This window comes from Pogoniulus pusillus, chromosome 14 (assembly GCF_015220805.1).
Source record: "Pogoniulus pusillus isolate bPogPus1 chromosome 14, bPogPus1.pri, whole genome shotgun sequence".
In the NCBI taxonomy this organism is placed as follows: Eukaryota; Metazoa; Chordata; class Aves; order Piciformes; family Lybiidae; genus Pogoniulus; species Pogoniulus pusillus.
This window is the reverse complement of record NC_087277.1, coordinates 23094925-23112578: the sequence shown is the minus strand read 5'-3', so window position 1 is coordinate 23112578 and position 17654 is coordinate 23094925. Positions and strand designations below refer to the sequence as shown.

The 17654-nt window shown below is 39.2% G+C and overlaps 1 protein-coding gene across 12 annotated transcripts in view; it reads left to right on the top strand.

Annotated features, from left to right (window-relative positions):
• Window positions 1-17654, top strand: part of RALYL (RALY RNA binding protein like) — a 392319-nt gene that overhangs the window by 99283 nt on the left and 275382 nt on the right. For 7 of the 12 annotated variants that reach the window (XR_010304865.1, XR_010304864.1, XM_064154581.1 and 4 more), the window contains one exon: window positions 16972-17089. The exons of 3 other annotated variants lie outside the window; for them this stretch is intronic. The gene's annotated coding sequence lies outside the window, so the exon portion shown is untranslated. Of the gene's footprint in view, window positions 1-7339; window positions 7405-16971; window positions 17090-17654 lie in introns of those variants that run through there. 2 more of the 12 variants (XM_064154582.1, XM_064154584.1) reach the window with 2 other exon arrangements.

The following is a 17654-nucleotide window of genomic DNA, read 5'->3' as shown; positions in this document are numbered from 1 at the left end:
GTTTGGATTTTTGCTTGTTTGGTGATGTGGTTCTAGGGGTAGCTGGTTCAATGGGTAACTGTCACTTGATTTGTTGCATGGTATAATTTTGGCACAGGTAAGTTGTCTATGTTGCTGCTTGAAGTTACCTTTGCCTTTAGCTAGGGGATCTTTTGTGGCTTGCTGACCTTCAGGATGCTTAACCTGCAGCCTGCATCAGTTCATAGGCTTAAGTTTCCTTCTTCTGGTACCCCTGTTCCCTCACAGGGATAGATTGCCCAGATAGGCTACCTAGAAAGGTTATGGAGTCTCCATCTTTGGTGACATGCAAAAGCCATCTGGACATGGTTCTGGACAACTGACTCTAGATACCTCCATATGAACATAGCTGTATGTGGACAAGACAATCTTAAAAGGTCAGTTCCAACCTCAGGCATCCTGTGATTCAGTAACCTATGGTTGTGGCTACTGAATCCCTTTATTAGTTGTCTCAAGTGCCTTCTTTATCAGAAATGTGCATCACACTGTTCAATGTCATTGGGTTACAGACTCTACAAAGAAAGCAGTGATAGGAAAGAGTCGCCAGACTCCTGAGTTGTTGACCTAAACTGTGGCCGTTTGTCTGTCTCTGAGAAGCCTCTGGGATAAAATGATTTGTTTAAAGTCATAAACTGCTTTTGCCTCAGACAAGAAATGTGCTTCACGATGCATGACTAATATGCAGTAAAGCTGTCACTGTACTACACCCATATGCATGAACAGACGGACTGTGGTGCCCAGATGCCACAGTACTGGTCTAACTGCTGGGAAGTTCCCTTAACAGGGGGAAAAGTTTTTTTCAAGCCAGAGAGAAAACCAGAGATGTACAAACACTGGTAAACACAAGTAGTTTTTTTGGTGGGTTAGGTGTTTTCAGTTTTGGGTTGGTTGGTTTTTATTGGGTTGGTTTGTTTGCTTGCTTGGTTTTGTTGGATTTTTTTTGGGGGTGGGGTGGGGTTTGTTTGCTTGTTTGGAGTTTTTGTGGGAGTTTGGGGTTTTTTTTTGGGGGGGGTAAGTTGGGATGTGGGGGGGGGTTTGCTTGTTTGTTTGTTTTTCCCCCCCCCCCCCCCCCGCCCAGAGATCAACTGGAAGCAGTTTGGGAAGAGAAGGGATTTAGACAAAAGGGCACTACTGTGACTCAAGGATCAAAGCTTTGTATGCTTCTGCATGCTTGCTATTAGGTGCTAGTGAAGCACAGAATGGTTACGCTATGCTCAACGATCTATCCTTAAATCCCTCCAGCTTTTCACATTTAGAGAACTTGCTTGAATAAATCATGGACAGTTCAATAATTATATTGGGTGTATCAAATTACTGGAGAACTAAAAGACTGAGTTGAGCAAAAATCTTGGTATTGACTGAGGTTTAGAGTGTAAGTGTCTCTAAGGCAGCTTTCCTAACTGGATCTTGACAGTTTGGCAGCTGCTGACAACAGGTAGAATTCTTGCCATAGTCCTTGGAAACATCTGCTACCAAAATTATGTCCTAGGGGATTTTTGTGTGATACTGACAGAACTGAAGAGCTTGACTGCAGAAAACAATTTGCACATTCTTGAGGGGCAGCAAGTGGCTGGAAGAGCAGGGAGAGAAAGCTGCGAGGCTTTCCTTCATGTGATCTCTTGTGCAAGGAAAAAAGGGGATGTTGGAACAGATAGGTGTATCTATTTTTTCTCATTTTCTCAGGATTGTCAGTATATTGCTAGAGAACCTGGGATCTGGAAGCACTTACTGTGCTGAGGTGTCTTAACTGTATTCCTTCTTAGAGAGGAAAGCTTAAACTTCTGCTAAGACTTCGGAGGTCAGATTTAGTTTAGTTATTTTTAATTGAAAGACTGAGTACTTAGAGCATCTGAAACAACGAAATAAAGCTGGGTATGGTGATGGAAGTGTTTGTTTGCAATGAGATAGGATTCCATTTCTTTGCATTAGCTAATACAAAGGTACAGTCATTCAGGTAGGCCCTAGGGGCTACTGTTTTGGTGGACGACTAAAAGCTATCTTGCCTTGTCTCACTCAAAAGGCAGTGAGGTGCTGAGATGCTATGGTTAACATCTTGTGCTATTTCCACACTTCTGATACTGCTTTGTAAACCAGCTTTTGAATGGACTGTTACACAGCACATTTTTTTAAAAAATATTTTATTTCTAACTGTTTTCACAGCAGAACCTTTATGTCATTAACTTCCTTCAGAGTGCCTTCTAGGTAATAACTTTTACTTGTGATAAGCAGCAGAGAAAAGGTTTTTGAATTCTGCTAAACCACTGAAAATAGTGATTGGAAATGTCAATTATTCATAGCACTTTCCTGCATCTCCTGTATAAACATAAAGATAAAGGATTAATCCTATGCTCCTACACACTGTATACTGGACAAGATTGTTAGCTGACCTTTCCTGCAAAGACATGCTTAAATATATAATTCACACTGTATTAAGTAGTGTTAAGTCTTATGCTGTATCAAGGAGGCAGAAAGCCTTCCAAAAGAGAGGCAGAAACTGCCACGTTTTGTGATATGATGGGAAAAGTAATGGGAGTTTCAGCTTGTCTCCCCATTAGGCAGTAATTAGTCAGTGGCTATTTTTACTTCTACAAGTTATACTTTACTTATTTTGAATTCTTAAAAAATAAGGGAGAGGGAAAACAACCTGTCAAAATTTAATGTGTCTTTCTGGGGAAAGATTTGAAACTGAAAAGTTGAGGTGTTCTTTGAGAGTGATTGAAAAGCTGAGTGAATTTTACTATTAACTGTACTTACAGATCTATAGAAGACCAAGTGAAATTGGGGGAAAAATGTGACAGTTATTAGGTAATTTCTTCCTGTGTTCATGTGGACCTTTACTCTGGCAAATGTGTTTAAGATACATGGTTTCTCTGTGTTTCGTGTTTCAAAACAGCTTGTTGATTATACAGATTTCTTATTAAAGAAGAATTCTTTCTTTCTTACTTAGCTTAGAAGGCAAGTTATTGAAGGTAAATAGAAAAAAAATCTTAAATCAATTTTAGATACTAAAGAGGACAGCTATAGTTTTTAAAGCTGTATAATTATCTCTCAATAGTCTTCAAGAGACTATACCCACATTATTTGAAGGTATATGAGATGCAAATATCTAGTTTGAAATACCTGGGTGTTAAAATACTATGTGACTTTAAATATAGGGCAGAATAATCAGTTGCTTAGTGACCTGAATCATAAGATCAACCAGGTTGGAAGAGACCTTCAAGATCATCCAGTCCAACCTATCACCTGGCCCTATCCAGTCATTTAGACCTTAAAATCTTTGTATCTTATGCATACATGACCTGATTTTTTTTTTCTCTGAGGCTCTTATCTGACTGAAGTCATATGTGGTGGAGCATGCATGTTTCAATAAGCAACCCTTGTGCTACAGTTATATCTTGGTGTGGTGCGTAGCAAGTTTTGCTTTCTCCACGTATTGTAATTTGTTTGTCACAGACTTCATGAAACATCAAGAGAGACTATTGCTGCTGACAGAAACGGGTGCTGCACCACTGATTTAAATGGATTTTTGCCTGTCTACATCCATCATAGATTTGGTTGTCTTCCAAAATATTTTTTCTGTCAGAAATGACAATTTCAGCCTGTTCCACTGGTAGCATTGCTAGAACTAATGGTGGTATTATGCAGTGAATTGTAACTGGCCATATTCTGCCAATTGGCTTTCTTATTAAGCAACCTTATTTTTGCTTATATTGTAATGCTTCTATTTTATGAGGAACACATTTTTCAATGTAATTAATTCCAGTGGAGAAAATAAAAAAACAACAAACCTCTCTGTTTTGATGGTCTTACCCAACCTTCATTACTGTATTGATATGCATAGAGGCTGCTGCTGCAAACAACATTTTGCTAGCCAGTCATTCAGACAGTATTGCTTTCCCTTTGCTGCATCAGATGTTAAATTGTCTCTTTTTTCAAGGCCTTTCCCAGTATCATTCCTCCCTGCTTATTTCCCTGTTGGTGTCAAATGCCTCATTCCTGCTCCCAGCCAGCTCCTCATGTCAGGCTCTCCTTCACTTTCTGCTGTGTGTTTTAACAGACCCTCCTTTCTCTTTCATGGTCCCTCATGCTTCAGAAGAAATTTTTGTGAATCTCTGTTGGACTATGTCATTATCCCCTTCAAATCCCTCCTTAATTCCCCTTTGCTCTGATGCCTGCAGGGATCATGCCGATAGTTAGTCTGGTGATGTGTTATGACTGCTTCCAATATGGTCCCACAATTTCCTTGTGCCTCCCTGTCTGCATCCATCTGTTCTCTCTCCTCCTGTGCTCAGGGTCTGCTTACATGCCTGTCACTGTTGCTGGGGAAATGACAGGAGAACTGAAGTAACTTCTCATTAGCTACCCAGGACACATACAGCATGAGCTCAGCATGAGTGGACCTTGCTTAATTTTGGAGTGCAACACAGCTCTAGCTCTGGTCTCCTCCTCCTCCTCCTCAGCTGTCCTTCCTAAACTTGTATGCTGGAGCCTTGCCCTACAGTCGAAATCCTGCTTTGAACTTTGTCCCTCTTCAAGTAACTCTTATCCAGTTTTAAAAATCCAGCGTGCAGAAGACAATTATCTGAAAATTCATTAGTGGTAGAGGAAACAAAAGAGAATTTGCTTTTTTTAATCACTGAATTGCTATTGCATTTCTTCTAAAGCAGAAGTGAAAAGAATCTGGAACTCCAATAAATACTAAATAGAAATCAGAATGTTTAAACCTAAGGTAGAACACTAGCAAAGAAAAAAAGTCCATGTGTTGGAGCTGACAAGTGATGTCTCAGTAAATGAGAAGAGATCATGTCACAAAATCTGCAACACTTTGGCATAACCAAATTGTTGGTGTTTTTAGAAGTTGTGCACAAATACAAAAAACAATCAATAAATGATACAAACTTCTACTTCACTGATGATATTTTCATTCCTACTCTATCAGGCAGCATGTCATGTCTGTGACCTGAGCATGATCCAGCTTGCTTTGTGAGCCTCTACTACAGTTGTGCTTATTGCTTAGGACTTTAAACCTGTAAGGAATACTGTGTATTGGTGGATGTTAGGTGTACAGTATCTTTACCTGTGTTCAGGAGCCCTGGGCAGCTATTTAATCAGTACAATGTGGATTTATTTTGAAGATTTGAGGAGCAGATATCCTAAAGCCACAGAGCTTATATGACTCTCCCTAACCACGTAAGCAGGTAACATTTGGATAGAAGCTGTTTAGAGAATATCAGTTTAGGAGAGCTGGGTTCAAGGCTTTCTGTGGATTTAGATGAATTGCCTTTTGTTCAAAAGGTTTTTGGTATATTGTGAAATGTTTGTTTTGCTGATTTTCCAGAAAAGAAAGATTATTTGAATAACATGTTTGACCTTCAGAGTAATTTCACCTTATATAGACCATTTGGGGTTTAGAGAATTTTTGGTATATAATGAGCAAAAAATGAATGTTTAATTTTGTAGATAGATATCTTTGGAATTTTAAGGAAAAAGTAAATTAGCCACATCTAGTTTTAACAAAACTAACACAAAATAGCAACCAATCAAAACTCCCCCAAACATACCTCTCTCCAAATTTAATACTGGATTATAATTGAATGTGCTTGCTTTTCTGTGGGGAGGAGAGAAAAGTTGTTTTCCTCCTGACTACTTCTGAATTGCTGTGATGCTTGTATGACTACCTCAGTTAGGATTGGAAAGAAGTTGCAATCAAGTGCTGCTTCAAATGAGAGCTAGGCAAGGCAATGGTTAAATTATTTTCTAGCTGACAACTGCAGTACTACATAAATTCAATGTATACCTCGTAGCAAGAATTATGAGAGGAATCTGTTTTAAGATCATTAGTCTGAAATCTGGATGTAACTGATACTCATGTTATTACTAATTACTAATTTGTGACCTATGGTGATAGCATCATTAGAGGTAATAGCAGGCAAGGCTCTTAGATAATGCTTGCAGTTCCACAGTGATAACTTTTGACTCAAGTGGACCAAGGAACAGTCCCTAACAGTTGAGCAGTCTACCTAGGTGCAATGGTTTGGGAGTTACCTGCCCCCCCATTCTTATGAAATCACCCAGACTAGACTCAGGTGGCTGGAAATTAAGGAATGAAGCTTTATGTTTACAGCTTAGCACAATATATAAGCAGATATTTACAATATATATATCTACAGAAATATACAAGTTAAAGGCAATACAGAAATGCAACACCCCTCCCAGAAACCAGACTCCCCAGGAGGGGCTCTCAACCACCTTTCCACCTTCTTTCCACCTCTCTACCTTATCCTAGACTGTGCCTTACATGCAGGGTGAGTTCAGAGGATTGGCCAGGGGAGTTAGAAAGCAGAAGGAAGTTACACAGAAAGCAGCTCAGGGGAAAAAGTACAGGCAGCAGCCAGAGACACACAGCAAGTGTGTTATCTATGTTTATGTTCTTGTTTTTATACATCTCAGCAAGCCTATGAGTGAAGTAGACATCACCATTGTTTCCTTTTCGCAGCCTAATTCTCCTCACCAAAATATTCCAGCTAGGCTCAGATTGGCACACTAAGGAGAATAAAACCCAATGAAGTGCAGGGCTGTAGGCCTGATTTTAACCTGTTAGCAGTGTTGCCACCAGTGATGTATTTCCACACTTGCTTCTTTTAATAAAGTTGCTTGCAAAATTAAAAAAAAAAAAGACAAGTTTTGAATGCCTTTTCCTAGGGTCTTCAGTGGGAAGCAGACGTTTGTCTTATTAGCTGCAGAGCCTTTTTATGGGGAAAATAGTGTTAGGTGCAAAATTCAGGAACTATTAACAGGATGGAATACGTCTGACTGCACCTATTAAGTACCTTCCTAGAGTGCTTGTTAATTGTGAACTATTACTGGAGCTGAACACCTAACTCAGGGATGCTGGAAGTTTAAAATGTGAAGTCTTCCTAAAGGTAAGGTGGTGAAGGGTAGATGTCAGTAGTGCAGGTGCAGGCACTTGCTGTAAACAGACTCTTTCCTCAGGTGGCCGTTGCTTGCCCACCCCTCGGGCCTTGTGTCAGAACAAGTGTAACCAAGAGGTGATTTTTCAGCAGCTGGCATGACCTGCTGCTTGCCTGCCTTCACTGCCACAGTAGGGACGCTTGGATACAGCAGCTCACCCCCTCTGCAGCTTAATTAGTTGGCCCAGGTTCGGCTGGGAAAGGGTTAAGTTTGGAGGGCGTTTCCCCCCTCCTCTCCGGAAGGAGCTGGGAGGGGCCAGAGCCAAGACAGGCAGCAGAAGCAGCCAATGGGGTGTTTGATAGCCTGCTGGTGTCTCACACCTGCTGTATAAAAGGCCTCTGGCTGGGCCGGGTTGGGTGTTTGAGAGCGAGCGGCTGTGGTGGGGCAGGCCTGCAGCTGGTGGGGCCCATAATGGTGAGTGCTACATTTACACTGCTTGGTGGATGGAGTGTTTCATCAGTGTTACTGCCATTCCTGTTTGTCCTTGTGCTCTTCCTCCTGCTCTTTTCAGCTTTCCTTACTGCACTCCACAGGGTCTTGAGAGGGGAGAGGCCTGTAGACAGAATGCCAGGGCCAAGGCTTGTCAAGTTTATTGCTTTTCCTTGAAAAATGGCAAGTGGGATTTTTTTGAGGAATATATCAATACACAGTCTTCAGGAAAGGACTAAGTTGTATCTCTAGTCAAATATTCCTACACAGTTTTCTATTTTTTGTTAGTTGCTTACCAGTAACCTCCAGAAGTGGCTCCTCACTGGTCGCCAGAGTAGCCAAGCTTCGTACTCACATTCCCATGGAGAATTCTGTTTCTCCTTGCCAGTAAATAGTGTAGTTACCTCTTACAAGAAACACTGATTTCAAGGGCGTTATTCCAGACCTATTAAGCCAATGTGAGTCCTTTTTCGAATTTCAGATGGTCTGTGCATATTTAATTATTGTGAGATGTTGCCTTTTTTTGATAGCTTAGTCATAACAATGACCTGGACATATACTGCTGATATGATTCTCGCTACGATGCTTACTGACGTAATAGACTGCGTTACTGAGTGCCAAGTGTCATCTGGACTGAATGGAAAAGCAAGGCATAGATTATTTCTGGATCTCTGCATTCGGTTATGTGATGTCTTAAGTCTGCTCCTGGGGGAAAACATGATTCAAGGGGAAGTTATGAAACTTTTCAAGGTGATTATAGCAGGAAAGAGGAGCCATTTTCTCTGTTAACTGTTTGCAATGGCCACTGTGGCTTCCTGAAAAGCTTTCTTGAGGGGAGTGGTTTCAGTCATTTAAAAGATTTAAGTTTAAAAGGCAGATTTTTGGAAGGGACATACCTCAGAAGTAGTGAGTGAGAAATAGCCTGTTGCTGCAGCCAGAGGTGGCTTTGACCTAGTGTAGCTCAGGGCAGCTGAAAAACATTATCATCTCTTAGGGCTGGCAATTAGGCACTAAAACACCACACCTGTGATGAGGCCTCCAGTTACTGCAGGACTTGTTGTAGTAGTGTCGGCTGTAGATCTGCTTCTAGCATGGCTGACCTAGCAAACCCTGTGGTAACTAGTGTTTGTTGTCTGCTGGCACTTGGCATTCTCAGGAATATTTGCAACTTCTGGCTCCTTATTTTGTTAGCCTGAGGATGACACTTACATGCTGTTGCACTGTTTATAAACAGTTTAACATTTTGATTTACTGTGGGAAGAATACTTTGTGGTAAAACTACTTGATTGCTTTCTGCTAAAACTGGTGTAACTTTTACTGTATGCTTTGGACCTCGTACCTAGGAACCTTTTAGCACCAGGGTTCCCAACAGTATTTGTTCTGCTTCTGGCCCATACTGATGATTTGCACTGGGTAGCCTTTTGTTATACTCGTAAGTACAGTTATCTTGTACAAATAATAAAGCAATTAAATAGTCTTGAAGAGAACTTTCTTAAAGGGAAAGAATATTCTGGTCTTGTCACTTACAGCTTAGGAAGATTAACAAAACTGTAGCTAACAATCACTAGCCCTTTGCTGATAACTTACAAGACTTTTATTTGGAACATTAAGAATTTTTAGAAGCAAAACTTGATTCTAAAACAGATTTGATTGAAGAGCAGGTTAATGGAGAGGTGCAAAAAGATTTGTTACACTTGAAGGAAAAGTGACTGTACAGTATGCATAACACTGTTTGGTTTGACTGCCTATATAACAGCTTTGCTGTGATTGTAGCTGAAGAGAGTGTGCTTTAGTATTGAAAATACTGAGGTGTGGAGAGTCCTGGTCAAGGAGTGAATGTTGCAGGTTTACATGTCATAAAGGTGTTCTTTGAAAGACATAATAAACCATGATTGACACAGAGGAGTAATTTTTCCTCCTTCTCCTTTCTCCTCTCTTTTTCTGGGTAACATTTACGGATGTTCCTATGTTTTTCATGTTAGCTTGCTGTCCAAATGAAATTCTTGCCCCACTTTCTAGTTCTTAGTAATTTATTCCTGAAGAATATATAGTTCAATACTTCACAATAACGTTCTAATAACAGAACTTCAAACAGAAGGGTAGAGTTTCACTTATGTCCTAAAATTTTATCCATAATTTACAGAAGGTTTTGTACCTAGCATCTCCTCAGTCTGATTTCAAAATTATGTATAAACACAAAATCTATCATCAACATAGTAAGCTAAAGCTTACAATAAATTGAAGTAATGGTTGGACAAGACCTTTTCCAATTAAAATGATTCTATGATTATGTCATGTCTAATGCTGTTATTTCTTCAAATTCAAGGAAGTGTAGATACTCCAAGTTTAGGCATGTCATTCACTCAGGTTACAGTTTTAGATCATGCAATTACAAGTGAATTCATAATTTTCACATTCAGCTTTGAGACAAACCAGTAAGAGATGTACAGGTTGCCCAAGAGCGTGACTGGGACCCTGTCTATGCAGACCTTCAAGATCAGACTTGATATGGCTGTGGGCAACCTGATCTAGCTGGGGATGCCCCTGCTCACTGCAGGGGATTTGGACTAGATGGCCTATAGAAGTGCCTTCCAACCCAGGTCATTCTATGGTTTACAAAGTGATGTGACCTTACTGCAATGTGTGTGAAGTAGGCTTTTCTGGTGGCTCCCTTCCATTGGTACTTCTGCTTCAGGGATGGTGTGTTACTGTTGTTTCTCTGGTTTCCTGATGTGTTTCTGGTAGCTCTGTGTAAATGGTGCCCCATAAGCAAGCATTGTCCTGCTCTCTGAATTGGCTAAATAGGAGGCACTGCCAAACCTGAGGCTCAGGCAGAAGGCTGTACCCTCCTGCATCTCAAGGGTAATTAGAGCACAGCAACCTTTCAAATTTAACTTCTTTGCTGTAGGTCAGCTCCAAATGAGGTAGGCAGTATCTCTGTGTGTCCAAGGATTAACTTTTTACGTGCCTTCAACTTCTTTATAGAAGGAATTTAAGTTCCCAACCTTAAATTCTACTTGAAAACAGAACACAATAAATCTTACCTTGAATATTTGGGTTTTTTTTAATAGTCTTGATTATTTTTCTTAGCTATAAGAGTGCACTGCAGTTAAGTGCATTGTGGCGTAATACAGCAGTGGGATTGAGTATGCTACTGCTTTCAACAGACTGGGAAAAGATAATGCATTGAAAGTGGAACAAACACTTTGGTCTGAAGAAGCTGTTCTCTCACCACATGCCAGCTAAACTGAGACTAAATGTATGTAAAAGAAAACTTTTGTTCACCCCCTCCCCCATTCATATGTCCCTGTGTACACAAATGCATGTGTGTATCTATTTATTTGTATGTACACATACTATAGGGTTTTTTCCCAGCTCTCAGTCTGTTGGAAATAACTTCCAAAAGTTGTGTTCAGCACTGAGATGAGAGCCAGTACCTAAACAATTTTAAAGAACATGGGTACCTTCCCAAAACACTGTCCTTCCTCCTGCATCAGTGATATAGCTTCAACTAAAATGTATCATGTTGGCAATTCCAGTGTTTCTGTTAGTTTAATAAGCACTTAACCTGTGCCATTTTAGCAGGAATTTCTGATAAGTATTATGTAGTTACTTAATGTGAAATCTATTTTTAAAAGGTTTTCTTAAAGGAGAGTTGGATGTTAATATTTTTTTAGTCAGTTCCACCCAGCCACGTTCTTGTTAAATATTAGCATGTACCATTCTGCTGCTGAACTCCAGTCATCTCTAAAGAAAGTTGTGTCACTTTTTTAGAACACTTGATTAGCACAGATGATTGTGCCAAGTACATACAAATTCAACCTGTTGCTGGATATACTGATGTGGACAGGAGCAAACACTTTGCCTGTCTCAAAAATGGGCCAAATATTTAACTTTTTGATAATTATAGATTTTTCAGATTTCCTTTTCACTTGATGTTTTTACTGTGATGTGTATTCCAGAGAGAGAAAATGGAGACTAATGAAAATAGGTTAGATATTTAGAAAACTTGAAATAGCAAGGGAAAAGATGCAAGGTTTCACTTTGAACAGTAATGTGTGGGATGCATTTAAAGTAAATAATTTAACTTGGAAGAAATTTAAATTAGAAATATGTTTGAATGTGCTGGAATAATGATGCTTAGTAAAAGACATTCTAACAATTCACAGATACTGTAAAACTTACATAAAACAGTAGTCTTAGAGTTTCCTGAAGCAAAAGACAACAGAACCAAAATAATGCAAACAACATTCCAAAGGCCCTTGAGCCATTCAGAAGGAAGTATTGGTTTCTAAACCAATTTTTCTCTCTAAAAAGGAGAAAACATTGCACATACCTCTCTCAACATTTAAAAGACAGGAATTCCTGACAATTAAATTTAGGACAAAAATAACTGTGTGGGGTGAGTTTGGTGTGGTTTGTGGTGTGTTTTTTTCCTGTTTCTAACTGTCTTTCACCTTCACCACACCATAAAGTTTGTAAAGCCCCAAATTTTTATTTGCCCACACATTTTTCTGTTCTCCTTCAGAAATTCGTATAGCTGTTTTTAAAATCCTGGAGTGTTTACAGTTTTCATTAGATGGACTGACTTATTTTTTATTAGTTACTTCTTTCTTCTTCCTCTAATCTTACCAAAATTCGGCTCAGGATTTGTGATTAATATTTAATGCATCTAATAAAACTTGTACATTGTTTCTTCTTAAACTCAAGTGCTAGGTTAGGATTCTTAATATCTTTTCTAGTTATCAGTTAAATTTGATCTTGGACCTATGCCAATTTAACCAATATGAAATATAACAAGAACTAGGTGTCAATGTCACTGTCAGCCTGTTCCAATTCCATTCATATTTGGTAACTGGATTTCAGTAATGTGTTTATGTTTAAAATTCCTTGTTGATTGCCACTTCCTCGTTACTTCATTCAAATGTGGTTAGGTGGTTCATGTAAAAGGATTATGCTAATAGTGTGCAAACAGCATAAATTATCTTTTCTTGTAAATACCCATCATTGTTTGTCAGCTGCTGAATACCTTCTTGAATTTGAATCTGCCTTTTGTTATCCAGCATGCAGTGTTGATCCACTCTGGTGAAAACAATGGCTTTAATGGGAGAAAATAATAATAAATGCATAAATGTATCTGATATTATGGTAATCTCCTAGCTATAGTCACTAGTTCTTTAAAGAAGGGGAAGGTTTTGGTGGAGTATAACTGTTAAAGTAAATCCAGTAGGATGCTTTCAGTCATGAAGAATTCATGCCAAGAAAATAAGATTTTATTGCAGTGCTTTTTAGCCTTTCTTAATGTGGTATCTCTCACTACACTGTGGAGTTCTTCATGCTGGTTTATGTCCCCTGTGATTTATCCTGTCGCTACTTTTGTTCCCTTGTTCCCAGCCACAAAGTGGAAAGCTTTGTTTGGGCACATCTGCCTTAGGAAGAAAATGTTTTGACCACACAACCTGGAGTTGAGGTACACACATATGTATATAAATATGTGTCTATGCTTTCATACGTCTCATGCCTGCAGCAGGTTGACATGGATGGGTGTGAAAGGCAGAAGGCAGAGTCTGGAATAGCTATGAATTAGTGATGTAAGGAATTGACCGGGAACTAAAGTAACTACTGACACAGTTAAGACATAACCTCCTTGTTTTTTTGTTTTGTTTTGTGTTAGTGATAAACTGCCAAATTGCTGTCTGGAACTAAACCCTTTCTTGAAAACTGCTTTTAAGACCCATTTAAGAACGGGATTGTAAATGTTTCTATATTACCTGTAAATGAATGGCTTTTAAAGACAGCAGTACTTTCAGTGAACAATGTCATAAATTTGGGAAGGCCATTCCAAGTGAAGTTCAGAGGGCTTCCTGCTTGTCTTGGGATGTAAAAACGAGTAAGCATGCAAAATGAGTGACACAGAACCTCATAATCAATAGCCTTTGGACCTCAGTTTGTGAGACCTGGCAGGCACAAAGGCAGAGAGAGAATGTTTAAGTTGTACAGTAGACTAATTCACAAAGATCTATGCTTTCCAGTTGAAGGAATAGGTTTTTACAAATCTTCTAAGGCTTCTGAAAGATTTTTTTGTATGCAGCTTTCCTTGCCTCTGTTGGCATTTCTATATGCAACCTGTTTGACTTGTAACGGGAAATATGACCTGAAAGCCCAGAAAGAGCAAGAAGTGTACAAGCACAAGATGTCAAAGATAGAAGTGGATATCTAAGTCTTATTCACAAAACTGTAACACTAGAGTTGTGATCGTGATCTTTATATTTTGATTGAGACACATAATATGGTCTATGGCAAAGTGAGTAGGAAGCACTGTATATCTTGTCTGTTCAGAATTTAATCTCCCACTTGCCCCAAAACTTGAGTACTGATTGTAATGTAGGAAACTTCAACTTTTTGGTGCCGCTAAGGCTGCTTGAACAGAACATCAAAGGCCAAGGAGCATCCTTTAAAAATTATGGCATATTTGAAACTTAAAAGATGAAAAGTATTCCAAAGGATGAAAAAAACTACATAGGTTCTATAGCTGTTAGACTGTTTGAACAGATGTTTTGTTTGCTGTGCTGGTCCAAAAGCAGCAGAATCAATGAAACCTAAGTCTTCACAGATACTTGGACTTTTCATTCTTTTACTTCTCAAGAGGGTTTTAATAATATCAAATAATGCACAAAATAACAATGCTCTATTTTTACATTAACAAATTAAAAATTTGTTATAGAAAACGTATTTAGATGAACATAAGAACATTAGTGATGTTCACAGCACCTTACAAAAGCACTGTTTCCATGAATATAAAGGTTTTTTGCTTCACAATTTGTCATATCAAAAGTTTTCCATTTGCCAACCTGTCTGCATCATGCATACAGATAAACAGAGAATGTGTTTCAGGCAGATCACTCTGAAATGGATAGAATTAACATCTGTAGCTCAGAATTTTCAGTGATAATGAATTTGAGAGTTATTGCATGAATCATACATAATTTGGGTCCTCTGTGAATAATAAATTCTAAGATGATAAGATGCACCTATAGCTTTACATCACAAGAGTAACCAATTCACTTGAATGCATCTTGCTATCGGTGGTCTTCCTGTGAATCATGGATTTCCCAATGCATGTGTTAGTGTTTTGGTTGGTTTTATATATGGGTCTAAAGCTTCTAAACCATGATATATGCAAGGCCTGTATAATACTGAAGTAGTATGCTTTAGTGTGGATCAGTAAAAGATCAATTTTAAGAAAACCTAGAAAAAAAGTTTAGTAAAATCATTAGTGAACTTGAATACAGAGGAAAAATATCACTATCTTGATTGGAATTTTTTTCATGCTCGATGTCATGAACTGAAAATGCAGTGGCTAAATATTGAAGTAGATTTCAGTGATCACTTAGAGCATTAACAAAGGGCTTGAGTTGTGACCACCAAAAAGCTTTTACTGTAGTATCTACAACAAAAGCAATGTTGGGTGAGCAGAGGCAAGTATATCGAAGTAGAAGTCATAAATGCCAGAAGATAGTCAGAATTTTTTCTTTCTCAGTTCGAGCATGGCATATTTCATCCCCTTCCATCTCTTCATGGTGTTCTGATTCTTCTCTGTATTGGGTTTGGTTGCTGCTAGAAATTCTTTTATCTTGGGAGGTAGCCATGGAGGATGGAAAATTGTAACAATGTGGCTCCCTGAGGCTAGCTTAATAAGCAAAACAGAGAAGCAATCGTTCCTCATCTGTCTGACATGTCCACCTCCTCAAATTACATTTAGTTCTCCATTTGACACACCTCAAAGCATAGACCAAATTCATAATGAGGATCTTTTTGGTGTCACCACTGCTCACTTTTTTTGGCCTGCACAAACATCAAACATGGATGAAACCTTTGCTGTCATAAATTGTGGGGGGAGGGGGGGATAGGCCTGGTGCTTTGAACAGGTGACTTGCTAACATCAGCATAAAAGGTATAGGCCTTGCAAATTTTCACAGATGTGGAGACATACATTTTTGGTACATCCCCATTTTGCTTGCTGGATAAAGGACTGGCTGGATGAAAGGGTCCAAAGATTGGTGGTCAATAGAGCTAAATCCAACTGGTGGCAAGTCACAAGTGTTGTTCCTCAGGGCTCAGTTTTGGGAACACTTCCGTTTAATGTCTTTATTGATGAAGACACAGACAGTGTAATCAGTAAGTTTGCAGATAACACCAACTTAGGTAGCACTGTCAATCATCATGAGGGTATGGAGGCTCTACAGAGGGTCTTTGATATATTGGATCAATGGGCCAATGTTAATAGCTTCAACAAGGCCAAGTGCCAGGTTCCATGCTTGGGCCACAAGAACCCCAAAGCAATGCAACAGGTTTGGGGCAGTGTGACTGGAAAGCTGTCTGACAGAAAGGGACCTGGGGGTTGTAATTGACAAGCAACTGAGTATGACCAAGCAGTGTGCCCAGGTGGCAAAAAAAGCCAATGGCATCCTGTCTCGTACTACAACTGCTGTCCGGTAGGAGTAGGGAGGTGATTGTCCCCTTTGTACTCTGCTGTGGTAAGGCCACACCTGGAGAAGTGTGCTTATTGCACCGGAGGGCAATGAAGCTGAGGAAGGGCCTGGAAAATAAATCTTATGAAAAGTGACTGACTGAGATGGGGATAGTTAGTTTGTTAAAGAAGGGGCTGAGGGGTGACCTCATTGCTGTTGATCTCTTCTCCCAGGTAAATAGTGATAGAATAAGAGGGAATGGCCTCAAACTGACTAAGTACATTTAGACTAGATATTAGGAAAAAACATTCACAGAAAGAGTGCTCAAGCACTGGTATGAGCTGCCCAGGGATGTGGTGGAGTCACCAACCTTGGATATGTTTAAAAAGCCATTTGGATATGGTGCTTGGGGATATAGTTTAGGGTGAAATTTGTAGGGATATTGATTGGACTTGGTGATCTTAAGGGGCTTTTCCAACGTAAATATTTCTGTGATTCATAGCTATTTCTCAGTTAAGTTGAATTCAACTACCTTTCCTACATTGAAGTCCTAGAGAAAGAGTCTTAGACCCTAGCACTGCTAGCTCTTTTCTACCATCTCAACAGAGGAATGAGATATGTGTTTCAATTTTCTGCATATAATCGTAATTGTACCCAAATGTCTCAGGAAAATGTGGTAAAAGCTCTGAAAATTCACAGAAAATAAATGTTAAACTGTAGATGGAACTAATACCATGTATTACAAACTATCACCTTGATGCTGGAAAGGAATACTTTGCCAAATGGTTATTTGTATTTGCTTCTGAACAATTCCATGGGCTTTCTGTATTTAAAACGCATGTATTGGAGCAGAGTTATTTACTGTGGAATCTATGTAACTTTCTGAAACTTATCTGTAGTCCCTGTTAACAGATATATAGGTAGACTCCTTATTTCAGTGTTCTGAGTGTTTCCTAACAGTAGGGAAATAAGACCCAGAAAATTCAAGTGATTTGCCTTTTAAAAAATCTTTTGATCTGTAAATTTATTTTCAACATCCCAAGCTTAAGATGTCTTACACAAACTTCTCTTCTTTCTCCAGAATGAGGCAAACTTCTGCATGTACTTCAGCTTTGAATCACAACACTAATTAGGGAACATCTCTAAAGGTATTCAAGAGAGTTGACTCCTTTGCTTTACTGCAGCTGAGTCAGGTTCAGGTATGTACTTGAAAACCAAAGGAATTTTTCTCCAGTATGTCTTTGTAGTAAGTAGTCTTATATATCTACACCTTTGTTAGAGTTGTCTAGAAAACTATCTGTTTCTAAGGGGCTTGTATCATGAGTGTACCACTCTGCAGAAGTCTAGTACTCTTGTTCTTGAGAGAGAAACATGCTTTTAATCATCAGCCCAATTTATGACAAAATGTAGGGTTTTTTATTATGTAAAACAAGAGGGGGGAGTACAGAGGGAATGTGACTGTTTGGGTGTTACCTGCCCTCCCCCCCCTTGTGAAAATCACCCAGACTAAACTCAGCTGAGCTGGAAATTAGAATGAAGCTTTATATTTATAGCTTAATACAATGTACAAGCAGATGTTTACAATATATACATCTCTATACAGAAATATACAAGTTAAAAAAGGTAACACAGAAACACAACACCTCTCCCAGACACTGGAGTCCCCAGAAGGGGCTTCCAACCACCCTTCTACCTCCTTTCCACACCTCTACCCTATCCCAGGCTTTGCCTTACATTCAAGGTGAGTTTGGAGAATTGGCCAGT